The 27782-nt window shown below is 45.8% G+C and overlaps 1 long non-coding RNA gene across 4 annotated transcripts in view; it reads left to right on the top strand.

Annotated features, from left to right (window-relative positions):
- Positions 1-555: 555 nt before the first annotated feature.
- Positions 556-27782, top strand: part of LOC146865855 (uncharacterized) — a 114985-nt gene continuing 87758 nt past the window's right edge. For 2 of the 4 annotated variants that reach the window (XR_014976706.1, XR_014976705.1), the window contains exons 1-3: positions 556-623; positions 1292-1421; positions 1746-1861. This is a non-coding gene — a long non-coding RNA (uncharacterized LOC146865855). Of the gene's footprint in view, positions 624-1291; positions 1422-1745; positions 1862-9733; positions 10081-12385; positions 12520-27782 lie in introns of those variants that run through there. The other 2 variants (XR_014976707.1, XR_014976704.1) reach the window with 2 other exon arrangements.

The raw sequence follows: 27782 nt of genomic DNA, 5'->3' as shown, positions 1-27782 counted from the left end.
ATTCCATCAACAAGATACGTTGATGGAATATATGGAGTAGATTGATGATTATTAATGAAGTTTATATTGCCAACCAGGCGATAATCAGCTGTGCGATTGGTCGGGGGCGAGATGTCGCCCCTCCCTTAAGAAAGGAGTGCATCCCATTTCAATAACTGATGTTGATAAATTTAGCCCCTCATGGGAAAGCACCCGCCTGACATAAAGAAGAAAGAAAGTAGAAACTGACAATATGTCACACGTCCACACTGTTGGCGAAAGACCTGGGTTCGTTTATGATAGCTGGTGGTGAACTGACTGTGGAAATGAATTAAAAAAACATTCAGGATTTCAAAATGACATTGGAGCTCTTATTATGACAATCAACAGTTGTATAGTTACTGTGCAGTATTACCATGAATGACAAGCTCGTGTTCCTTTTGGATTATTTAATTGCATTATGGGAAATGTAGTATTTTAGTTTTGAAAAGCGCAATAGTATCGTCGGCGGGAAAATGGTGTAAAAGAACCAATTGGGAGGCACTAGGGCGGGACAATTGGGTTAAATATGGGAGGGGATAAGATATGAAGGACTTTTTGCTGGAATGGCGACGTGAACGGTTGCTTTTAAACGCTCGTGGCAGGTATGAAATACATGTGAGGGTTATAATTAATAGAGGGTCAGGAGTGCAGCTGGTGTTTCATTGAAAGCGAGTAAATACATGAATTTGAAAATGGTAGGTGTCAGGTCGGGTAGAGAGTTGGTGGGTAACAGCTGGTGTAAGAAACTGTAAAGGAAGGGAGGGAATGAAGGTGATGATTACGGAAATGGGAAAACAAGGAAAGGATGTTTGTTTGGAAAGTAAATATGGGAGACAGAGGGACGGTGTGCTGACAACACCAGTAAGTGGTGAACACTGGCTTGAAGAAGGGAGGGGTGTTAGTCTGGATATAGAGTGTGGGAGACCGCGGGTTTGAGCAAAATGTGGTAGGAATGAACAGGTTAATATGACGAGTAGCAATGTTTGCAGTAAGCAGGGCAAATCATTGGTTGTTAGAAATGGTATTTATATGATAAAGGCTAAGGCAAATATTAGTCCGCTTAGTGATAGGAGGGTGATCATTTACATCATGGTGTACACAGTTGATACAGAACTATTTTAAATATAACAAAGATTTGAATGAGGGGACAGATGAGCAAAATAACATGTCAAATGGTATTGTGATCAGTTTCACATTATCTTATGAGAAAGTAAATGTCATAATGCATAATCATGAAACAAACTGATTATTGTTTTATTGTTGTTTATAGTGACCCGCTTTTTTCAGCCCGAAATGCATTGGGTTTTCGCTTGAATAAACACTGCCTTTTGACGAACTTTGCTTCAGTCGAGTTCATGAATAGAGGTCTGGAGTGACACATCCTGAACATTAGAAATTTGGTAAATGGCAATACAATTCCACGTGTGGACAAAAAAAGTTAAAGATGATAAAACAAGATACGTTGATGGAATATATGGAGTAGATTGATGATTATTAATGAAGTTTATATTGCCAACCAGGCGATATTCAGCTGTACGATTGGTCGGGGGCGAGATGTCGCCCCTCCCTTAACGTTGATACAAGTGATAATGTCATTCCCCATATTTGTGCAGGAACACAAAAATCATTATTTCCATGGTGACAACATCAATCCTGTAGAGTGCATGTACATGTCTGCGGATTACTAGCTCCTCGCTGACTTGTTGTGTGTCTGTCCTCCCCAGGTTCCTGCGGCTGTCGTCTGCTCATGTCATCATTGCACTCCTGCTATTCCTCATGAGTATTGCAACGTGTGCTGGATCAGAGTTACATGCACAGAGATGGTGAAAAGTCTTTTTGGGTAAGGAGTGCAGCAAGGCGTTTTGTGGGTGGTACGTGTTTGTTATATGTGGGGACTGCTCCTGTGCATTTTGTGTTACCATGCATACATGTCGACTCACCATGGGCCACGTGACGTGTTGCATGGCTCCCATGAATTGATAGTCACCCTTCCTGACAGTCAACTGTCATGGATTGTGTATTCTGATGAAGGCATCAATGTGTGTATAACGTCCCTCAGGAACATACGGGATGGTCATGGTGGACATGGTGTGGGACATCCCCATATGAGGCTCAATGTGGAATTGTAGACTCTCCGTGTGCAGCAAGGGTTGTGGGGCTCAACCCCTTCACTTGTGTGCCAGCTCAGTAGGATTTACCACATCTGTGTGTTGCAGGGGGTGTCCAGTGTAGGTCACACATGTTCAGCCGAATGACCTGTGATTCTGTTCCAATGGATGCAATTCCATTAGTGTGAGGATGAGTAATAAAGGTGTTAGTCATACTCCAAGGTGCCTCGTCTCTGTCAATGCTGGTCTCTTGCCACTTGGCCTGCAACATCTCTGGCATACTTGCTGTAGATAATGCATAGGAGTCCATGTGTAGTTTAGCGACATGCATGCAGTTGATCATGGATTAGGCTCCCTATTGGGCATGTAGTACATGATCGTGTATGTTTTTTTGCGAGGTCAACCACACAATGGCCCATCACCAGTTGCTGAGGGTGTGTCTCCAGTGCGCAGGTCGGCCTTCAGTTTCCTGATCCGGTGTAATGGTTCTTTGGTGATTGTGCATGCATTGTCTCTGGGTGTGCCATGTGACACTGGACACTCCTCACTTTACACACACTCCTGTTGCAGTTGTCCTTCTTACATCCTAGTCTTTGTGTGCAAGATGGGCCATTTGGCAGGGAGATGGCGCCTGCTGCTGCAGGCCCTGCACAAGCACCCAGAGGCCACACACACAAGATGTTGTGCATCATGTTTGGCTCGCTCACATATGCCATGCTGGTCCACTGCATCTGTACCTCATGCTGCAACGCCCTCTGCATCATGCACATGATCCACAGATAGATCCACTCTAAGTTACGACAGACCATCCCCCAGGTCCATGACGACATCCATCTCATATACTGCCCTGCCCTCTACGGAGCAAGTACGTCCAAACTCCAACGACACTGGTCCACTTCCAGGGGGCATCTGCACACCTCAGCTTCTACACCCTGCGCCCCAGCCACCTCACCGTCCACCATAGATAGCTGCAATGGATCACTGTCTGCTGCAGGATGTCCTCCACACACCCCACCCACACTCAGGAGGCAGTCCACAAACCCAACCCCACACCAACCTGGTACGTCTGTCATCCTAGATCCTGTTGGTCCATCTCCATGCATTCAACCTTGCCCTGGCCACCGTTCTTCACATCCACCGTACTCCAGCATACAGGACATAGTTCTCCCACCTGCCCACAAATACCTGGGACTCCTCCCCGGGTACCTCCACATTGGCCATGGCCTCTACGCCTTGATGATGATCTCCCAAATAGGTCTGTCCACACAGTTTAGCAAGCACCCCCTCAGCAGCCAGAGGCCATCACAGGTGAGTGTTGTGCTTCATGCCTACATTGAATGATACTTGTGACCCATGTGTGTCCTGTACCAGACTCTGTTCCCAGGGGATGGATGGCTGGAGTTGGTTCAACACTCAGGCATAGTTATACATTTCCACACACACATGTCGTAGAATAATGCAAAATGACAGCAACATCCCCTGTGCAGAACAATGTGAATTTATTTTTGGTGGGGTGAGTCTTTTGGTACATGTGCTAAGGTGCTCTACCGGGGGAATAGAATCCAAAGTTCACTGGGGGAGATGGCATCCTTGGCATTGGAAGTCATCAGAGTCCAGACCACAGTGTTGGTCATCATTGGTCAGACTGTGGCCAGCAAGTCCATGTGGCAGAGAATGTCATTGGGTGAGGTGCTGCTGTTGCGCCAGAGGGCCACGTGCCAGGCCAGGTGACCTGGGAGATGGTGATGGTCTCACTGTCTTTTACGTGGACGACCCACCTTCCTACGGGGACCCTCAGATGCAGGCCTTGACGTTGCTGGGGACGCTCCGTTAGATGATTCCTCCTCCTCCTCCCTCCCTGTGTCTGGTGCTGGTCTATGCCTGGTGGCACAGGGAGGGTTTGCCAGACTTTGGGTGATCTGACGGAGTGATTGGCTCACATCCCTGTGCACCGCCAGGAGCTCAGCCAGTCTTGCCTCCATCCGTCCTTGGTGTTGTTGATGACTGGCATGATGCTCGACCTGCAGGTTCTTTATCTCATCGAGGGTCCCCTGCATCCCGGAAAGTCTGGACACGACCTGGTCCATGCCTCTGGTGTCACGCCGGTATGAGTCCAGGATGTTGCGTATGTGTGACATACCGGGGTCCTGAGCTGGCTGGTCAGGTTCGCGCCTCAGCCTGCCTCCACTCCCACCACCCCAGCCCACACGAGCCTGGCCTGCCGTTGTGGGCACATCGGGTCTACGGGACCCCTGAGGGATGGCATTGGCAGGGTTGTCTGCCTCCTCCTGGGTGCCCGCAGAACCTTGTCCCTCCTGGTCAGACTGGCTGTGTTGTTCAGTGCGAGCAGGGCTCCTGGGTGTGTCCTGGGATGTGGCGGGAATGGGGGTGGTGGTTGGCACAGATGTACCTGACGCAGGTGCTGCAGGTGCTTGTACACCAGAGGGGCCAGGTTGGTCGGGGTCATCCACAGAGTGGTGAGAGTCGTCGCTGCCGGTGGGATCCTCTTCACTCGGTGCCTGGGACTGTGATTCTTCTCCCCCAGTGTTGGGGGGAGATCGTCGACGTTGCCCTGTGTGTGAGAGAGAGACAATGTTAATGCTGTTTCATGCCACATCCATGTTTCATACATATTCAAGTTGACACAGTTCCCCCAGGTAGTTGGATGTCCCTAGCATTCCTCTCAGTGTCCACTTGGGGATGGGTATGTTGCGGGGGACAGATTGGGATGTTCTCCTGAGTGTGTGACCTGTAGATAGTTGGCTCTGATCAGGCGCGCAACACCCATTGGGTTCACCGGGCTTCTGCCCCCCCCCCCGTCATGTGTGTCAGCCTCGCGGGCTGGCGTCCGTCTAATTGCAGCCGGACCCGAGTACTTCACAGGTGTATGGTAGACCATTTACTCGTTCATGAGGCTTTTGTTGTGTTTTCACCCCTTCTTACAGCCACTCTGCCTATGGCTGGAAGATTTAGCCCCACCCTGAAATCTTTTTCTGCCCCCCCGGAAATTGGCTCTAGTTGCCCGCCTGGCTCTGATGCTTAGTTGGCTCCGGATTGGTCTTGTTGTGTCACATGTCCATTGTGGGAGTGTGTGTATCCGTTGCCTGCCCCGGGGGTGTGTGCTTGTGTTAGGGGCGGGGGGGTGTGACCGGGCGTGCTGTTGTGTGTTGTGTGAGTTGTCATTGGGTCTCCCAGGTGATGTGTGTGTCCCCTCATGGTGTATGCTGGCATGACAGTCTGTGTGAGTTCCTGTGCTAGATGCCTGTGCTTGTGGAGTTGGTGTTTGAGTATACAGTGGTCCCAGGAGGGCCTTGTGCTGCATACGGCAGGGCCCAGTGTCAGCGACCTTGTTAGTAGTTTGCCAGTCCCTGTGCATTGTGCATGGGTATGTCCCTATGCCATATGGGCTGAGGACATTGTTGTCTGCGTCTCATTTTCACGATGTGTTGTGTGGGGCCCACCCTCCCAGCCTCCCGGACATCCAGTCTTGTGTTTGTGGTTGTTGTAGCCTTGGACATGGCCTTGCATTGATTTGTGAAGGGTGAATGGTGACGTTCGTGGCATGGGCGTGGTTATTGAGTGTGGTTGTGTGCGGTGAGTGCTTGGGGGTAGGTGCGTGCATTTGTTGTTGTTGGGGTGTGGATGCCATTCCCCCCATGTTACGTGAGTTGTTTTTGTACTCACCAGGCTCTGCGACTTCTTCCACTCCGTGTAGTCCTACCGGCGGTAGCATGGCCATCACCTTCTCCTCCCACTGATGGTAGTGTACGGGTCTGCGGGGCGGCCCACCTCCAGTGATGTTGGTCTGGGCATGTTCTTCATTCATCTTCCTCTTGACCGCCCTGCGCAGATCGTACCACCTGGCTTGGCATTCATGCCTGGTCCTTCGAACGGGCGCAACATCATTCACCTTGTCGACGATCCTCTGCCACATGGCAGATTTTTCAGATATGCTGGTCTGTCTGACCATTGTTCCAAACAGCTGTGGCTCGACTCTGATGACTTCGTTGACGAGGAGCTCCAGCTCCGCCGTAGTGAACTTTGGATTCTTGTCTGTGGGCAGGGTGTGGGCGGTTGTGGGTGTGTGGGTGTGAATGTGTGTGTGTGTGTGAATGTGAAGAGGGGGATGTTTGTGGGGGAGCTTGTGTGAAGGTGTGTGAGTGGAGGTGTAGCTAAGGTATGAGTTATGTGGGGTGGTTTGTGTGTGAGCTCTGTCCGCAGTAGGTCTGTTGCAAGGGCTCATGGTTTGTGTGTGTGGGCCCTTTTTATTGGTCAATTTGTGGGTGTGGCTGTGTTTGAATTTTGGTGGGTGTGTTATAAGAGGTGGTTGTGTTTGGGGCCTCTGTTGGCTAGTTTGGATGTGGCAGGTCAGTCACTGCGTTGTATTTTGTCGTGTAGACATGTTTTGTGTTTTTGCGCGAGTCGCTTTGGCCCTCCTTGTGCTGTTTTACACTGTCCTGGTTCTGTATGTGTGTTTTTCGCGTAGGTACGATCCGTACATTCGCGATGCTGTGTGAGGGTGCTGGGGTACGGTGTTGGTGTGCGGCAAGTAAATGCGGTGGGGGGCTGGGGGTACAGTGCGGACAGGGTGGTGTACGGTGCTGACATATTTGGGGGTGGGGGGGCTGTACGGCTCGTACACGGGCATGAGTTTACCCGTGTACATGTGTGCTCCAGCGTTGACTCCGTACGGGCCTTATTACGTGCGATTGTGTATTCGGACGGACGGTCGGGATCGTACTTGCGCGCTCGGACTTGTGTTTTACGATTTGCACGTAAAAATGTCCGGCTCACTTTCGTACACTTTTCCCGACGATATTCGGACGTGAAAACTTTCCGACGCACTCTCGTAGACTTTTCCCGACGCTATTCGTAGATATTTTTCACGAACGAATCGTACTTGGCCGTTTGTACGGTGCTTCTGCGACTCGTACGTAAAAAAATACGGATACGAGTCGTACGCAAATTATTTTTAACGGATCGGAATCGGCACCTATGTGTTCCTTGTACCTCAGGCTACTTTAGGCCGTTCGTGTTATCCAGCACCCCCGCGATCACTCTGTTGTCAGGCACATGCTCTCTAACGACGCTCACCAAACGTGAGCTGCGTCACACCTCTCTGCCAGGGAGTGCAACTTCTCAGGGCCTCCGGCTCGATCTTTGGGCTCACCGTATTGTTTAATTTTATTTTATGTTGGACTTCCACTCAGTCAAGGGCAGTTCTTGTAGCCCACTGTGTCTTCCCTGTTCTTCAGGCCGCTGCAGGCCATCCGTGCTGTCCAGCGCTCCCGTGATCCTCTTCCACAGCAGGCACACACTCACTAGTGGTGCCCACTGAATGTGAGCTGCGTCCCACATCTCTGCCATCCGGCTCAGCATCTCAGGATCCCCAGCTCGATCGCCGGGCTCGCTTCTCATGCCAGATCAGTGTTGCCACCAACCCCCGGGTCACAGGGACTCATGCCCCCACTCTGCTGTACCGTCACTCGTCTCGGGACAATCCGCTTCCAGGCCGGGTCCTCGCTTTCTTTGTTGGCCCTGCCCTTGTCCTATCATAGCAGAGAGGTAGTCCCCCTCTACGTTCAGCTCAGTCCTCCTCCGATCTCTTCACGTGATGTTCCACCTCTCCAGCGTCCCACCGCGGAATGCTGCGTTGCATCGGCGATCTTGCAGCCCGCTTCCCCTACGCTGCCACCGCTTTGTAGCCCTAGGCCCCTAGTCTGGGGGCCTGGCTTTGGACAACAGCAGTATGTTCACCTCCCAGGAAATCTGTTGTGGCCCTCCAGGATCAGGCAACCTCCCTTGAGTCATCGCTCATGCCTCAGCGGCCGATCGTGCTTGTTTATGAAATTTTCAACATTATCAGTCCTGGGCTGGTGCTGAGCTCCTCACGGAGCGTCCGCTCTGGTCACCATCTTGCCCATCACCGGGCTTGAAGGTTAACTGTAGTATCCACAAGGCGAAAGTCCTTATGCTTAGTACAACCGGGGTCCTAAGTAATAAAACGTATATTAATTAGAAAATAAATATGGGAATAATGAGCAGCATGATTATGGAAAGCAAAGTCAGAATTGGCCTTACCTTAGGTACCGGGTCCAATTTCAAAATAATTGTAATTCACAGTAGAGGGTGAGTCTTCTTAATAACTCCCAATATGATATTTAAACCACTACCTTAGAGATCCAGTTTGGATTCTCTGTTGAAAAAATATATATATTGTAAAACCGTAAGAGGAGATTGGAATACCTCGCTATTTTTCCATAATGGTCAGTGCGTTACGTATTTGTATCATTAACCAAATGCATCTTACCATACCAAGTCAATGACCGTGGTTGAATCACTTCACAGTCAGGAAATCAAATCCTAAAACGTGTGCGGAAGCCTTCAGGGCTTTAAGCAGTCTGTGACGCTGATGTGCTTGCCGTCTGAGCCATCTTTGATGACAGAGCAGCGTTCAGTAGAGCAGCTACTACCTAATTGACGTGGGGGAAACCCCTGTTGTCATTGTGAGTGTTCGGGAAATTGTCAAACTCAGTGTGTGGCAGTGTAGAAGTTGTCAAAGGAAAAGCAAAATGCGGCTACTCCGTGCATGATGTCAAACAATAAAATTGAAGCTTTCCAAGCTCTGAATAGAAGGAATATAAACATGTTTCCTTGTGGGACACATAGAAAGTAGAAAATGCAAAATATCGATGATCTACATCTACAGCATACAGCAAAATCATACATTTATGTAAAAAACATTTATAAATAAACATTTAAATAGAATTGAACCAATAAGCGAATTACTAGCAGCTATAAATAGAGGGAATCTAAACACATTTCATTGTGGTACAAATTAACAATAGATAACAGGAAATCATACGTAAATAAATAGGAAGGCTACGATGTTGACAACCAGCCGCGGCCCATGCAGGTAAGATCGGTGGGACAGTGGGGCCCGATGGGGGGGATTTTGATTGTCGATGAGGAGGGAAAATTAAATAAATAATTATCCCTCGTCATCGTCCGTCTAAATCCCCCCCCCCCACCGGGCCCACCACGCTTACCTGCACGGGCTGCGGCTGTTGACAACTTCTGTCACATAGAATCCTGAGCAGTTGAAGCTAATGCACACTATAGATGCTCTGCAGCATTCGCCAAAATCATGCATAAGTGCAAAAAAAATTTCAGATTAATTAATTCAAGAGAACAAATAGGCAAAATAAATGTAGGCTAGCATGGACGACTAAGCATACTGACACCTTTAGATGTGGTTTGCCAACTTTTTAGAGTCAGATGAGGGCTGTCACTACAAAAGTGAATTCATGGCAATTTTATGTATGGCACTTAAATTTGATCAAAGGTTTCACCGTGGTAATTGACCAGTAGCATCTGGTGTGGTCGAGAAAATCAATGATACTTTTAGATTAAAGTTGTCCAAAATGTACAACTCATCGTCATTGAAATGGCCAGATGCCTTACCACTTTTGTTGATAAGTTTAAGAAGCACACATAATAAAATGACTAGTATTTCTTCTGCAGCACTTGTGAACATTTCTGATGAGCTTGTTTCGGATTATTGCAAATGGCAGGCTGATGTAGTACACTCTGTTTCACACCAGGTGAAGTTGAAAAAACCTACAACAGATTGCCTGGAGCCACGGTGGTGTTAATCCTATAAAATCATACTTGGGACGAAAACTGGTGTGAAGTGTGCAGGTTTGCCACAATAGGTCTGTGTTTATCACATGAAAAGAGTGAAGACTGAAAATGGACTGAATCACAGTGTCAAACTTCAGTTCACTATTTGAATCTAGAGAGTGGTAGAGCAAGACAAGAGGATCAAATTGTGCAACAAGAAGAACGTGTTCAAAATTCGAAACCCCCCAGAAGTTGAGCTGTTCCAGCTAAAAGTCACATCGATCAAATGCAAACTGCAGTTGAAAATGCCGTAGTTATCATAAGTAGGTCTGAAGATGAAAGTTGGATATCAGATGGATTGCCTGAGAGTGTGAGAGTGAGGAAAAGAGCGACGAAGGAGGGTCACAGACTAGAAACTGGTGAAGAAAAGACAGAACAAACAGAAACAGATTTGAGTGGCAGAGACTCAGAACCGCCAGTAATTACAAGCTCTACAAGAATAAGAATACCAAACAACGAGAATACCCCAAAAGAAGTTTGTGTCTCCTGAATGGGCATATCTAACAAAGATTGAACCAGAGCAAGGAGAAATTAACTTAAAGTATTATCAGTTTGTTTTGAAGAACCTCCATGAACTTGTTATCAAATGAAAATGGAGAAAATCATCATTGAATAATTTAATGGAATGCTGAAAATGAACTTAGAATTTTTGAATTTACAAAAGTTACATTATTTTCCTAGTTAGAATTGAATGCCTTATATCCAAAGCATCTGAATTTTGTACCTTAGGTATCCAGTCGAAGATAGTAGGGTTTTCATGAACTTTCCTTTTGGATTGAACATATTATTAGTGAAATAAACATTTTAATATTTTGTACCATTTTTATACATTTTTGTGCCATATTTAGTAGTTTTGGGGCTGATTACGATGGCGGGCGGACTAGGTCCGCCCACCATCGTAGCGGTGTTTGGGACCGCCCACCAGACATGCGGCGGTCCCACCACTGCGATTAGGATGCACCCGCCATACTGGCGGATGCATCCAGGGCTTTTAACATTGCGGGCGGTGCTGCTGGCTGCAGCACCGTACGCAATGTTAAAAGTGCTTGCACTGCATTTCCCTGCACTACGTGTCAGGCACCACACTGTGCCTGCCATTTGGTGCATGGAAATGCAGGGGGTACCATGGGTACCTCGCAGTACAGAGACACCCCCCCAAACAAGGGGGGCCCGCAACAGGCTGCCAAACCCATTCCCCGCCAGCCTTTCCATGGCGGCACTTTATTGTATTGTAACCAACCATTCTGCCTGCGCATACTTATCAACATATGTATAGATGGTGCAAACTACAATCAAATTTCACTCTCCTTCAGTCAATTCTTCATGGCCAAGATTTCAATGTAAATATGGATCTTCCATTGGAGGATCTGCTTAAAATTGGGGAATTAGCTCCTATACCAATTAAACAAACTAAAAAACCTAATGCAATTAATAAAAAAGAGTGTGTGTAGATTGACTGGCGTAGAACAATGGGCCATATTATCAAGGAACGGCCATAACATTATCACCGCTGCTAAAGCGGCAGTAATGGGCTTGATAATATGCCCTTGTGAATTCCCATAGAAGCCCAGGTTCTGGTGTGAACCTGGGCTTCTATGGGAATTCACAAGGGCATATTATCAAGCCCATTATTGCCGTTTTAGCGGCAGTTTCCTGCCGCTAAAGCGGCGATAATGTTATCGCCGTTCCTTGATAATATGGCCCAATATTTTATTAGAGAATTTCATGATGGAAGGGTGAAAGTTTGTTGAAATTTCGGTGAAGTGAGAGGGATTGGGTTGCAAGAAGAAATTGAAAAAAGATTCAGAAATTCAAAGATACATCCTAGAATTGAACAAGAAAATAAAGGAATTGTGGGTATGTGTGAGGAATCTGAATATCTGGAAACATTTAAATTGCTGGAAAATGTGATGATCAATGACAAATATATAAAAGGTGAACACCCTATATATGAAGCAATTTATTAAATTTGTGGAGACCGCTTATTTTCATCTGTCACACAATTGGGTGGACAACTGCTATTTAACTTTGGTTTTTTTTCTCGAGTGTATAATGTGAATGAAATAAGTGAAACTGGTCTTAAATAAGTGCTTAGAGATATTTTTGAAGGTTTGATTCTTCCTTTTTGTTTTCTTTGAATGACGATACAATTAGAAAGTAGCCCACTTTGGTTTAGCAACTAATGCATTTACAAAAATGAATAATAAAATGGTTGCTATACGTGCTATGTTTTTTCAGAACAGGCTTGCTTTATTCTTCTGACAAAGGAAGGTGGAGTGGGTTGTGTATTAAAGGGTAAGCACTGTTTTACTTTTGTGCCAGATAATAGCAGGTTAATTAATAAATATATTAATACAATTCATAATAATTCTTGTGAGGCAAAGACTCTTGAGGACATTGGTGTTTGGGTTCAGTGTGACTGCAAATGGAATTTCAAATGTTGGTGAATGGTTTGATAAGGTTGGTGGGGGAATGATGCCTAAAATACTAACACCAGTCATTATCATTATATGTGCATAATTAATCTGATACTTATATTTAAGTTTCTACAAGTAATATATTTTATATTTTAGAAATGGGTTAATTTGTGGATGCAAGAAAGAGATGACAACAACCAGAAAGAGGGAAAAAATATGAGATGGAAATGGACAACTTTAAAACCAGGATATGGGACAACATGAGAAAATTAGAAAATTCTAAAGAAACAGAGAACTAATTATACAGTGTTTCAGTAGTGTGGTTTGTGATGATTTATATATTCAGAAAGTGAAATTCTGAAAGTGAATTTAGAATTAACAAATTAAGTGTGTTTAGTTAACATGAGTAGGTCATAAATAATATAATTTAGCTGAATTTAACATAAAACATTTTAGGTTGACATGACAATGCCAGGTGAATGTGCCAGTGGTAAGGCACTGAAGCTCCCACTTTGCCTGGTGTAGTAGAAGGACCCACAAAGTGATGTCTAAAATTGGGATATGACCCTGTGGTGCTTAGATGTGTAGCGGCTAACCACACCCTATCTTCCTCATTGTAAACCCTGTACTCTGCTCCTATTGCGATCTGCAAAATGTTTATGTTTTGCTTTAGCTTACAGCAGATGTTTGTGGGCTACCCTCTGGTTGCTACAGACTCTTTGGGGAAAGTATGCAACAGAGGGAACTTTGGAGGCTGAGATCTTGGCTGGCCACATTTGTGGTTGAAATCCATAGGTACAAAACAAATGGTACTTCCTATTGAGGAAAGAAAGTAGTTGCTTTATACAAATTCTGCAAGTGAAATCCTTTGGTACCAAGTATTTTGATGGTCCTTCAAGAAACACCTCACGTAATGCTATTTGGACTGATTTAATAACTCTGTTATTTCATCACTCTGTGGTGGTAGCTGGCAGGTTTTAAATCCACCATTCTTTCCAAAAAAAGAGCCAAGAACTGTTTTCTATGATTAGGGGTGGATGGAGCTTGCTGAGTTTTACTTTGCAGAATTCCACAGAGTTGCATAAAAACTAAGCGGAATTCCGCTGAGTTCCGCTGTCCCTAATTAGTACACAGCACTGCAGGTTTTGGTTTCTCACATCCCTGGTAGGTTAACAAAATTGCCATCGTGAATACAGACACCATGGCTGTGATGGATATTAAATGTTAGCTATAAGCTATAAACTACTAGCTCAAGGAGCGTGTACCTCATGAGAATGGACGTGCAGTATGTATTCTGTAAATGAGAGGGGTGTGCACATGACGATCTTACATGCAAGGCCCATATTTCATTTTGTTTCAGACAGTATATTATGCTATTGGCTGATTAGAGCAGGCGCCTGAACTGTTTTCCTCATGAGACAGCTTCGTTAAACAATGCTCTCTCTTCTAGGCCCCCTTACACCTGCACAAAAATTCTATAGAAAACTGAAATCGCTTAGCGCCTCGAATCTTCAAACCCATGCATGTACAAATTGTCATACATGGGGTTTAACACCCCAAAACACGCACAAGGCAAACAAAAACAAAAAAAGATTCTGAGGCGGTAATATATCTATATTAGCCTTACCTGTTCTTGCACCCAGTTGCTCTTGTAAGATGAAGAGCATGACCAGCAGCAAATCTGAGGTCCAGCACGTCAATGCACGATGGTGTCCACTTGTGTCTGGGATACGTCGACGTATGTCTGGAAAATAGTGTGGGAAGGATTTCAGTTTCACTCTACTAAGGTTCAGGAATCGGAATCGTTCCTGAGCCAGCTAGTGCCTTAAAGTGCAGTGACGTGGTTAGCTCTCTCAGTCGACTTCTTGAATCTTTGGGCGAAACAGAACAATGAAGACAAAAATTAAATGGTCGTCGGTGCTTTAAGGGGACATTTCTTGTGGTGGTCGATAAGAAAGGCAGCTTGTTGCCAAACGTGATTCTCCAGAATGGATATTTCACATGCTACTGGGGGAGGGATGTGCAAGGGAAGAGGAGGGGGAATTAGTGGGGTAGAGAGGGTTGGGATAGATAACAGAACAAGAATACCTTCCCCATTGGACCCCTGACCTGCCCGTCTCTCGTGTAGGACAGGAGTTACAAGCCGCAGCTAAACTTTCACAGTTCAGGTGCCATTCGGAAGTGGCAGAAATGTTTGAGCTCATGTGGGCAGTGCTTATCTAATTACTGTGTGGAGGCCGTACAACATGCAAATGTTCAAATTAACTTTATTTCAGAGCATAAGTGCATGCTTGACATATCCCCATCACCAGTACTTTTTAGAATAACTTACCGGTCTGGCAATATAAACAATTCAGAAATGTTAATGCCTCAAATTCCAGGGGTAGGGCACCAAGCCAGCAAACTCTGCTACGCGGTGGTGGGTGATGTTTTTAAAGCACCCAGCGCAATGAAAACTCGGCAAACTACGCCGGTGAAGCCGAGTTTGCCAACCCGCTCCTATCTATGGTCTCTGGTAGACTTTGTAACCAAACAATATGGACCAAATATATTCCAGAAAGTATGATGCCTGGTCGTAGTTTTTTAAGTTAGATGAAATGCTCCCCCGAAAAAATGCTAACACATTGGTGGAGTGAGAAGGAAGATGGCGACCGTGTGAAGCAGCCGTAGGTGGCTCTCACGGGAGTGACATGATCGACTCGACTTATCCCCCGGCTACCTCAGAATGCTAAGCCCCCAAGACGGTAAACGCAGTGCTAATGTTAGCACTTGGACAGAAGCAGGATATATGGTACCTTGGCTGAAGAGCAGGATCACGGCACCGACGGAGATCGCAGAGACGTTGATCGTTGGGTGCAGAGGTCTTGAGCAGGAGCTCTCCCGCTCCTCGAGGCAGAACGTAGGGTGTAGTGTTGCTTCAGCTGCTAGCATTATGCCGCCAAAATACAGCACGAGAGGCAGAGGGGTGGCTCTCCAGATTGGCCCCTAGGACTCCCCACGGAAAGACCCGGTGGAAGCAGAGACGGCTCCCGTTGCGCTCCATGGACATAGGCAGAAGGGCTGCGCAGAGAATCTCCTAGATGGGAAGGGGAGGGGCGCGGGTTCACAGCCCCAGCCACCTCGCTCCGTAGTATCAGTCATCGACCTGCTCAGGGGGTCTGGCACTGAAGGAACGGATTGGCTAAACGAGCAACCATGGGATGCGGTAGGAGCGAGTGGACAGATTAGGAAAATAATGGGTAAGCCACCGGTGGGCCAGAGGAGGTGGGGGAGCTGGGGGAGCCTCCGGAAAATGACAACATTACACGAGACCTTACACAAGACATTGCACAAATTGCACCAACAGCCAAGGGGGCGTATGGAGGAGCTTAATGAGATAGGGTCACAGGGAGAGGAAAATTAGGGAATTCTGGCGTAGACATTAATGGGCAAAACACGGGGACCCTTGGGGGCTGTGAGCTCCTACAGGAGGGAGTAAATCAATCAGCGACTCAACCCACCCTAGAAGACCTGGTAAACAAGGGGGGGCCCTGGGAGATGCGGACAAAGGTGCGGAAAAAGGTGCAAAGAGAACCCTGAGTGACCACCCGGGGGGCCGAGCGACACCTTATTGTGGAAGATCAAAGGGTAAAAGAAAGAGAGACACCGGGGCCCGCAAGGGCTCATAGATTACATGGGGAGAGGGATAATGACTCGGAAGCAAATGATTTTTATTCCCTATCAGATGCCACTTGGTCAGGTCTGGGATCGGACATTGGGTCTAAAATGAGGAGGACAGTGCCTCTGGGATTGGTATTAGTGGCAGGCAAACTATCCCAACCAATCGAAAGATAAACTCTAGAGTACCTAGAGCTGAGAACCCAAGACTGAATAATATAAGGTGGGATTATTCTCTAGGAGACCAACTGGTGGGAAATAGCAAGCTCCCTACCAGGGAAGAAGAACCCACCTCAGCGCCTCCACATTGGAATCAATTTTACAGTGCGTTGTTGCACACAGTGAAGAGGCCCGAATGGAGAGCAAACATGCACAAAATGTCGCGCAGAAACGTCAGGAAAATTGTAAGAACCTGGAACAATATCTGCGATCAGATGACAGAGGTAGAATCAAGAACCGCTTTATTGGAGGTGGATTTAGCAGGCTCAAAGGGGCAAGTGGAGGCACACAAGGCACAACTTATTGATGTCAAATGGAGGCTAAAAGAAAGTGAAAACCGCCAAAGAAGGAATAACTTACGATTTCTAGGGATTCCAGAAGGAAAGGAAGGGTCAGACGTACGAGTATTTATAGTCCAGCTATTGCATAAATCTTTCCCAGATCTGGAAGGGTGGAACTGGCCCCAGGAAATACAACGGGCACATCGAGTGCCATTTAATATACGCCAGCCAATTCGTCCAAATGCCAAACCACGGGCACTCCTGGTCTACTTCAGGAACTATCTATTGAGGCAAAGTGTGTTTGAGAAGGCCAGACCAGATGCACAACGGGCAGCAGATGGGTACTCCTTTTTCACCAGGCCAGACCTCTGCCATATTACAGTGGAACGACAATGGTGCCTACGCCAAATGATTACCCAGTTCCAGGAGAAGGGGGCACAAGCCTTCCTATTGAACCCGGCCCGGCTGAAAGTAGTCTGGAAGGACCGGGTTAGAGTCTTTACTTCAGAGATCAATGCTAAGGAGTTCCTAGATGTGGGGGGTCCTTGACTCAGGCTTCCTTGACGTACTTACTTGTGCAGAAATCCTTGGAGTCAGTGGGGAATTATTAAGATGCTTCCTCCCGCTCTCCTGGCTAGCTAGGACTTTTTTTGCTTTTTTGCTTTGTGTAACTATGTTGTAGAATAGGTGGGGGTATTCAGTACTTGGTGAAAGAAGCTCAGGAACGAAGGTTCGGGGGGGGTCAAAATGTAATAATCTGTTTCACACATGTGACCTAAGGGAGAGCACCACCAATCATCACCCACAGACCTAGGTAGGTCTGTTGCTCCACAACACAGGGAGGGGGGATGGGATGGGGGAAGGTTGGATGTGGGAGGGGGGCAGGGTGGAAAGAGGGGGGAGGAAAAAAAACAGGAAATTAAAGTACTATCGTAAAATAAAATTATGGATTCTAGACAATCTGAAGGAATGGTCTAAGAGGCAAACTAGGCACCAAGGAAGTGGCAGGGATGGGTAGGCTGATTATCTGTATTGTAAATATCGGGGGGCTAAACGATCGTGGCAAGAGAGGTAGGACAGGAGAAGTACTGCGAACACTTGGTTTGGACATTATTTGTCAGCAAGAAACTCACATTCCATGGCAGAAGAGGGGGCTTAATTTCATTCCAGGCTATACCCAAGTAATTTGTTCATCACAAACTTCTAACACCAGAGGGGTTTCAATTCATGTATCTAATCGGCTGCCACCTATTAAACGAGCATTATCAGACAAATGGGGTAGGTGGGCAATTGCTCTAATCCCATTTTATTGCACACTATGTACTATTTATGGATCAAATCTAGACGATGCAGACTTGTTGGTAGAATTGGAAATCGAGCTTGCTTCTTGGCCAGCCCCCATTATTATTTGTGATGATTTTAATATTCATATTGACGCAAGTGGAGTGGGCAGGGGAGGCTATCAGGGGAGGAAGCCACAGGTTTCACAAGCTCTACAGGCATTAGTTGATAGTCATGGGCTGGTAAATGTGTGATCATTTAAAAAACCATGGGATCCAGGATATACCTACTTTTCATGCCCACATAGAAAATATGTCAGTTTAGATTACTTTTATGTTTCTACCTCTTTATCAGAAGGAGCACAGATTAGGAAGCTACCTAAGGTTCTTTCGGATCATAACCCCTCGGCTTAGATATAGAGGTCCCGGTGCATGCAAAAGCTCCCGCAAAATGGACCTTCGATAGGAAGTTATTAGCTACTGAAGGTTTAGTTGATCCTATTAGGGGCTGGGCTACTCAGTTCTATGACATTAAAAGGTACAGTACTTCAAGGGAAAATGTATGGGATGCGTTTAAGGCAGGGCTTAGGGGGGTGATAATTAGCTTTGTGGGGTTCCATAGGAATAAAACAATGGGAGGGAATACTTGTAATTATGAAGGAGCTGAGTAGCTATGAGGAAGAGCATATGACAGCTATTGTGCAAAAACAGACCCAGTTGCAATCGAATCTTGAACTAAAAGTAATTAGAACTAAGGCTGAAATAAATGGGGTGTTTAATAGAATAGCAGCTGAAAGGTTCCAAACCGGCTTGCGGGATAATTGTGAATATGGAGAAATGAATGGGAAACATTTGGCACTTCACATAAGACAAAGGGTAGCCGCAAACAGTATTACAAAGTTAAAAGGAAAGGATGGTAAAATTGCAACTGAACCTCAAGAAATTTTAAAAATATTTGCGGGTTTTTATCAAGATCTTTATCGTTCCAGGCTGAGTGCTCCAATATCAGGAAATGCAAGATTGGAAGGAATGCCTTCATTGATCCAGGAGCTAGAAGTAGACATTACATTTGAGGAGGTTAATGAGGCACTGCTGTTGATGGCTTCAGGGAAGGCGGCAGGCCCTAATGCAATGCCGATGGAGACTTATAAAGCTCTGCATAGAGAATTAGCTCCTTTTTTACTAGACCTATTTTTTGCCGTACAACAGAAGAGAATCCCACCAAAATCCTGGCAGGAGACTAATATAGTTATATTCTTGAAGAAGAAAAAGGTAGCAGAAGATCCAGCCTCTTATAGGCCAATCTCTTTGATAAATACTGATATAAAGCTTTATTCTAAGATATTAGCGCTCAGGCTATCAAAGATAATCGCCTCCCTAGTAAGTCCATGGCAACATGGCTTCATTCCGGGTAGAGGAACGACAGACCCAATCAAAGAGTAATTTCATTATTTAATATAGCGGAGGTCTCGGAGCAACAGATGTTGTTGATATTGTTGGATGTACAAAAAGCGTTTGACCAGGTGGAGTGGGCAAACCTGTGGCAGAATCTAAGGTCAAATGGTTTTGATCCACGTATTTTAACTGCCGTTAGTGCCATGTATGTTCAATCATACGTGAAAATTCAGCTGATGGGGAGGGAGTCGGGGAAGGTAAAGATAGCCCGCGATAAAAGGCAGGGCTGTCCCTGTTCCCCAATCCTTTTTGCACTATACATAGACCCATTGATTAGATCGTTACTAAACGACCAGGCAATCAAGCCGGTAGTGGTCAGGGGTTAAAGCACTAAGGTCTTAGCTTATGCTGACGACATCGCAGTAGTTACCCCTGACCCACAGGTGGCAATAGGGAGGATTGAAACACTGGCCCGGGAGTTTGGAAAGCAATCGGGCAATGGGTTAAATGCTGACAAAACAAAAAAACATCTGCTCTAAGTCTATTACATGGCAGGATTCTCGGAGGACGGAGGCAGCCACGTACTTAGGGATAACCATTGCAGTGGATGTCGGGACAGCCTGGAATATCAACACAGACTCCCTCCTTAAGAAAATTGGGGGTGATTTAAAGAGAATGGATAATTTGCATCCATCCATTATTGGAAGGGCAAATGTCATAAAAATGACAACGTTTCCTAAAATGTTATATTTATTCCGATGCTTACCATTGGAACCCCCAAACTACTTCTTTAAAAAAGTGGAAGGGATCTTTTCGCAATTTATTGGGGGATACAAGAAAGTTAGGAGATCTCTGAAACTAATGACCCCGCCAAAAGACCGAGGGGGGCTGGCTGTTCCCAATCTCCTATATTGCTATTGAGCTATAATGCTGCAGCAAATGACCATCTTATTCAGGCCTAGATCGACTAACACAGCAGTTCAGGACAGGGAGATACTGCCCTCCATTTTTGAATTAGTCTTGGGCGACTCAGCACCAGGGGCAGTACTGAGACAGCTGGAGGGGAGTTACTATAAGAAAACTTGTTTCAAACCCCTCAGAGCAGCCTGGAATGTATGGCAGAAATCTAGTAAATTCTTAAAAATCCCCAAAATTCAGCGCAATCTGTTATTATGCCACTCATCAATCTTTTTCAGAATCACTGTAGACAAAATTGGTAAGAATTGGGAGCAGGCGGGAATTAACTATATTGGCGATATTGTTAATTTAAACGGACTTCTGCCATTTGAAGAGATCCAGAAACAATTTGGGGTAGATCCCCGATGTCTATTTAAGTTTATACAAATTAGGGAGACAATCAAACCAGTTATGTCACAATTTACTAATCCGGCCCGATTCCTTCTCCTAGATTGCTTAGTTTATAAACACACTCGAGTAAAAGAAATATACTCAATGTTGGTGGCGGCTAATATAGATGATCTAGCTAGAACGGAAAGTGGGTGGGCGGTAAAACTGGGTAATCAGGATGTGGACCTATATAGATCTTTAGAGCTGTCAAAAAAGGTCTTTTTGCCGGCCAATCTTAAAGCCCAACACTTTAAAACAGTTTTTAGACTTTATTTCGCACCAGCTAAATTGTGGGCATGGGGAAAAAGAGAGACCAATAACTGCCCAAGATGTGGACAAGGTCCTGCAGATGTGGTCCACATGTTCGCTGAACGTTGTAAATTAAGCATAGTGAAGCAAGGGATTGAAACATTTCTGTATAAAATTATGGGGCGAGTGGTCGCACTGACCTTAACCTTAGTATTATTTGGCTGTGACAAGACCTTACTGCTCGAATCGTCCCAAGTTTATTTTTGTTTTATGGTAAAAGCAACCCTGCGTATAATGATTGCTTCAAAATGGAAAGATGAAGATCCTCCGACATACCAAGCGTGGTATGCCAGACTTTTCCATATATTTAATTTTGAGATGGCATTATATAAATGTAAGGGTAGTAGAGATAGGAAAAAGGGGTTACAACTTTTAAGCCCCTCTGCTGCAGCAGCAGGGTTAAAAAGAAATTGTATGCCTCTAAGGTTAAAAGAAAGAATATGTATTATATATATCTTGCTACTATGATTTTGGATCAATTATGGTTTTGTTTCTGTTTTCTTTTGCTTGTTCATATTTGGAGTGATTATAACTTTCCTGAGGAATAAAAAAAAATAGATGAAATGCCCCATCTTTGTAAAAGAATGAAACTCTACGAGAAATAATGTATGCCTATTGGACAAGGGCAACTCTGCAATGAAATCCATTGAAATTTGATTCCAGATTTAGGGCCTCATGTAGGTAGCGAAATACCGGTCGGTAACGGCCCAATTTCGGTAAATATTCCGTTACCGACCGGTATTCAGACAAGTGAGATGTAGGAGACCAAAAACCACTTTTCGGTAAATATGAGGCGGTAAATACCGATTCATATTCACCGAATACATAATTAACGAATCGGTAAACATGAAGTGGTAAATATGAAGTGGTAAAAAGTTAAAATGACATGTAGGAGCACTCGGTAATTAAGAAATCCAAGAAAATCGGTAAATAAGAGTCGGTAATTAACACGGATTGAAAGCAGGTGGTAACCAACAACAGTGCAGCTAAGCAATCCCAAAATGCAACAGCGTGGACACCCTGGCAGCTATGTACGTCATTGCAATGCGCCTACGTCTACAGGCAGCAGGACTGAGGGTTTGGCGACGGAAGGAACGCATCCACAGACAGCGCATCACACTATTCCAGCTGACTGATGCAGAGATACATGAGAGGTACAGGCTACACCCCGAAACCATCATGGACTCAATCAGGGACCCGCACCCACTCCTGGACCAGCCAATGAGAAGGGCGCACGCCATACCCCCACATGTGCAGGTGCGCTGCAGCCCACATCTGCTGGCATCCGGCATTTCTCAGGTGGTGACAGCTGCGGTGGGTGGTGTATCCCAGAGTTGCCTGTCCCGTTCCTTCAGGAATTACTTCCCCCATTATATTGGCTGCATTGATGGGACACACATCCCACTCTGTCCACCAGCTGACACAGAGCACATCTACAGGATCAGGAAGTCCACCCACTCCATCAATGTGCATACCGAATGGAATGATATTGTGAATGGTCCCGTGGATGGCAGAACCAAAAGGTGCGCGTATGCTATTTACAACGAGGTCTGCAAGTTGTCGCACAGTGAGGCGGCTTCCAGACTGAGAGCTATTGACCAAGCAAACATGGAGAAGGCCTAAGCCGATATAGATATTAGCTCTAGCACTCTCACTTCTAGGATTCATACATGAGACAATAGGCACATGCAAGTACACGGCGCATGCAATGTACAAGCCCCGATTTTGGCGTGCGTCCTACGAGGTATCCCAGTGCCTGTGATTACACCTTCTTTCACTGTGCTTGCAAACGGTATTCATTTAATAATGATTGATGAAGTTTGCTGCGGGATGTGAGTGGTAATCCCGTACATAACTGTCTCGCATGAAGTTGTCTGCTGCAATACTGTACTTTTTCCACCCCCGCATGGGCGGCGGGATGTTTCCATCTGGCCTTCGATTCCAACCTTGAAAGCAGAGTCCAACAAGTTGAGCAGAATAGAGCGCCATTGTCCCACAAAGAGGTGCCTTTGACTTCCTCTCGTTAAAATATTTGTCCTTCACGTTGCTACTACGCGCACTGAGGAACAGGCGCCTCTGAATACTGACCTCCCCCTGCATTTCGGCTCTTTGATCCAAAGTATTATCAATGCCTCGTCCACGACCGGCCTGGCTCAATTTTTTCTAACATGTGGGGCTCGGGTCTCGTGACCTCTTTCCAAACAATTTGTGGTGTAATTCCGGCATTTGTTCATTCACTGGTCTCGAGCATCTTTGGAGGTGTTCCGCTGCTTCTGGCGCTGGTGGCAGGTGTGCTGCTTTTACTTTTCATACTACGGAATGGCTGCTCCTTCTGTGCCACACGAGCACCTGTCCCGTCTGCATCTTCTTCGTGATAGGATGCTTGACTTCTATGGTACTTTGCCATTGGCGACTTTGAGCCTGGCTTATGGATTATCCTTCAGGTATTCCTACTTCACCTGCGTACAACCTGTATTGCACTGCCTGGATTGTCCCTTTGAATGGCCTGTGGATTTGTGCTTGACCAACATGGTGTCTCCGGTGCCGGATTTCGATCGACTGATGAGGCCCTTAGTGTCTCACGAGTTGTCCTGTTCTGGTGTCCGGATCATGGCGTGTGGAGCGGCGCATGGTATCCTGGGTAATTGGGACATCTCAGCGGCAGCCTACGACTTCTTGTCCATGAGCTATTTGGAGGAACATCCCGGGTGCCCTCTGATTGTGCTAGAGGCTCCGTTGGTTGGAGTACACGTATGTTCCTTTTCTTTACTCAATTGGATGGCTGAGACTTTTAGTGGCCCTGAAAACGATTGCTTGTTGGAAGCCGTGGCCACATATGCTGCCTATACATTCATGGATTAACTGGATTGTCGTCCATTGCGCCTGTGCTACTGGACAGCACCCTGGTGCAACATTTATTTCTTTTAGTTCTCGTTTTTCTCTTCCTGATGGTCTGCTTGAGTTTTTTACTATACTTGCATTGTGTTTTTGGAATTGTATGCTGCAATTAATTGGACTGTAGGACTTTGGCGCTGCATTGGTTACGCCCTGTTCTGCTCTGACGAAACTGAACTCTGCGTTCTCTCTTTTCTTGCCTATTGCATATTGCTTCGCTCAAGGGGGCGTGTAGTGAGTTCTCCCTGAATACGTACATGCATTGTTCAGTTGGCATTACCACGTTGAATGTTATGTAGCCATGTTTGTGTCTTTGCACACGACACTGCGTTTACATGTTCTTTCTTGAATAAACTGCTGACTCGAGACTTCCTTCAGACGAGTGCATTCTGTTGTTCCCATCCCAAGCTCTGCGCAGCGACCTTGGTCTGTACATGCTGTGACACACAGTCTGGAATTTTACACAATGCATGTTTTCCACTCTAGGTTGTTCGACCCACGATTTAGCCATGGCACACGCGCAGCTGCACATACCTGACAGTTGGTGCTTTTCATATCTCAGACGTCATGTTTATTATTCAGACCGAAGACGAGCCTTCCTGCGAGGAGACTCCTGATGCTCCTGTGATGTGATTTCACTAAGCTGATCTTTGAGGTATGGGGTCCCCTATTCAAGCCTGAGAGACCTTCTATGATGACATGATTGTGATATTGGCTACTTAGTTAAGGGATGGTGGTAGTGTCCTCGGTATTTTCCGATTCGCTAAATACCACCTCGGTATTTTCCGATTAGCTAAATACCACCTCGGTATTTACCGATTCGGTGGATACCACCTCGGTATTTACCGATTCGGTGACTTCCGATTCGTATTTACCGAATGTTACCGAATCGGTAACTGTTACCGAATTTTTACCTACATATAACTTACCGGTTCTAATTTACCGATTCGGTACGGCTCGGTATTTATGAACCGGTAAAATTTATTTACCTACATGAGGCCCTTAATGTGGTAGGCGTTGTGGTAAACTAGATGATGGTGTGTGAGATCTTATGGGTTGTTGTTAGAAATGGGGGTCTCTAGTTGGCAGTGGCTTGCACCCTGTCCAAGTAGGGACCCTTCCTTCTATTCAGGATAAGGGGATTACACAGCTAAGATAACCCCTGCTCACCACATTGGTAGCGTGGCATGAGCATTCAGGCCTATCCCAGTGATTATGTGTAAAGCATTTGTACATAAACACACAGTAACACAGTGAAAACACTACAAATGGACACCACACCAGTTTAGAAAAATAAGTAATCTTTATCTAAACAAAACAAGACCAAATCAGCAAAAATCCAACGTACACAAGTCAAGATATAACTTTTAAAAGATGTAAAATAGTTAAGTCCATAGAAAACTATGGATGTGTCACTTTTATCACAAAGTTCCTAGGATGCGTCAAAATTAAACATGAAAACAGGCGCAGGCGAGATGAGGCAGCAGAAAAGCAAACCGATGTGTCGATTACTTACTCCCAGGGGAGGTGATGCGATGATTCCCAACTGCCAGAGGATGTGAAGCATCAATTCCTTGCTGCTTTGCAGAGGAGTTGATGCTTCGATTCCTTGCTGTGAGGGGAGATGATGCGTCGATTCCTTACTGCGAGAGGGAAGTCATATGTCGGCCTCAGTTCCTTACTGCTGGGCAACGGTGTTGGATAGCTTGGTTCAAAGGTGCGATGTGTGAAAAATCTATACGCACTGGGGTTGAAGTGGCATCACTGAAACAGACGCTGCTTTGGTTTTCCACCCACAGGCAGGCTATGCATCAATTTCTTCAGCCGCACAGCAGGGCCTGTGTCGGAGCAGGTGACTCGGACATTGGAGACACGGTGCTCTGGACTTGGGCTATGGTGATCTTCCAACCACACAGCAGGTGCTGTGTTAATTAATCGGCCGCACCATGGTGATGAGTGGATTTTTTTTCTGCATGGCGATGCTGTTTCCGAAAAAGAGGCGCTGAAGAGCGATGCGTGGATTTTCTTTTCTTCTTTGCAGCAAATCCACCTCCAAGGGCCAAGAACTGGAATTGGCACCACTTGGCAGGTCAGAACTACCAGCAGAGGAGTTCAGGGGCTGCAGGTGAAGTCTTTGATGGCTCTGAAACTTCTTAATAGTCGGCAAGCATACACATGCCCTTCGAGCAAGCAGGATACAAAAGCAAAGTCCAGTCCTTTTACTGTCCAAGACAGAAGCAGCAAGTTGCAGGCCAGCACAACACAGCAATAAGCACAATAGTGGTTCCTCTCCTACAACTTCTCCAGCTCTTCTTCTTGGCAGAATCTCCTCTTAGTTCAGAAGTGTTCTACAAATGTAGGGTCACAGCTTCTGCACTTATACCAGTTTCTGCCTTTAAAGTGGGCAAACTTCAAAGGATAGTCTTTGCAGTGCCTTTGTCCTGTCCTGGCTCCAGACACACTACAAGAGGGTGCAGGCAGCTTTGTGTGAGGACAGGCGCAGCCCTATTCAGGTGCCAGTAACAACTCCTCCCACCACTCAAGCCCAGGGAGACCAATCAGCCTGGTGATGGGCCATCGGGTTATGCACGGCACACCTCAGCTTCCTTTGTGTTACTGTCTAGAGTGAATGCACAAACAGCCCAACAGTCATTCTAAACCAGACGTGGATTCCACAGGCAGGCAGAGACACAGAATTGTAAGGCAAGAAAATGCCTGCTTTATAAAAGTGTAATTTTCAAATAGCCAATTTAACTAAAATATGTATTTTTAAATTGTGAGTTCAGGGACCCAAATTCCAAATTTCTATCTTTCCCCAATTGAAAGTTACACTTGTAAGAGGTTATAAGACAGCTCAAATAATGACCCATGGAAGAGATAGCCCTTGCAATAGTGAAATTGGCAATACTTCACTATCAGGACATGCAAAGCACACCAGTACATGTCCTTTCATTTTACATATAGTGCACCCTGCCCATCGGGCTACCTTGGGCCTACCTTAGGGTGCCTTACATGTAGTAAAAGTAAGGGTTATGGCCTGGCAAGTGGACTGGCAAGTGGGTGCTCCTGCCAGGTTGATATGGCAGTTCAAAACTGCACACACAGACACTGCAGGGGTAGGTCTGAGACATGGTTGAATGGCTGCTCATGTGGGTGGCACAATCAGTGTTGTGGGCCCACTAGTAGCATTTGAATTATAATCCCTGAGCACACACAGTGCACCCTACTAGGGACTCGCCAGTAAATCAAACATGCCAATCATTGACAGCCAATCACAATCCACACAGGGAGCACCCGCACCCTAACGCTGATCAGAAGTGGTAAAGTGCCCAGTGTTCCAAAAACACGAAAATATGCCAGGTCCAACAATAGGCCCCTAGAACTTCCAGCTTTTCCAAGGCCTTGTGCAATTCCATAGAACCTTCCATAGAACCAAAGAAGACCCAGCACAATTATGTTAAAGCTAGCACAATGGAGGTGTCATTTTCAAGCCTGACATTTTGGAAGAGTATCTTCTTAACACACATATTCTAGCATAAACACGAAGAGAATGAATATGACTCTTCAGATTACAATGAACAACCAAGGAACACATGCAATTATTAATTAACTAGGATACTTTTGTATTATATCAAAGGATAAATCAAGCATTCAATGATTTGAGGTGCTTACAACCGATACGGACCATGATGTCGAAAAAACCCTGCTTATGTGCTCTCTTAATAATCACATTTCCTTCTACCGCTACGCTATTCACCAAATAGTGTCTTTGATGAGAAAACATGTTAATGATCCACATTTGTACAGTTTTTCCTATGCTTCTGGGTGGAAGTTTTATCCTCTTGATTTCAATGATAGTTAAACAAACATTGCCTGCAGCAAGCTCAAATCCATACAGTCTTCCATACCTTGCAAAACACGGGGTGTCTTTACAAGTTCAAAACTGCTGTAATTTGCAAATATGGGCTACTTTTTTACCAGTCAAATTCACTAATGGGGGCTGTTAGAAATGGGGGCCTCTCATTGGCAATGGTTTGCACTTTTGTTGAAGTAGGGACCCTTCTTCCTAGTCAGGGTGAGGGGGATACACTTCTTAAATAACCCCTGCTCACCCCCTTTGGCACGAGCACACAGGCTTATCACAGAGGCAGTGTGTAAAGCATTTGTGCA

The sequence above is a fragment of the Triturus cristatus genome, chromosome 2_1 (assembly GCF_964204655.1).
Source record: "Triturus cristatus chromosome 2_1, aTriCri1.1, whole genome shotgun sequence".
NCBI lineage: Eukaryota > Metazoa > Chordata > Amphibia > Caudata > Salamandridae > Triturus > Triturus cristatus.
Note: the sequence above shows the minus strand (reverse complement) of the source record. Positions and strands in the feature narration are given on the sequence as shown.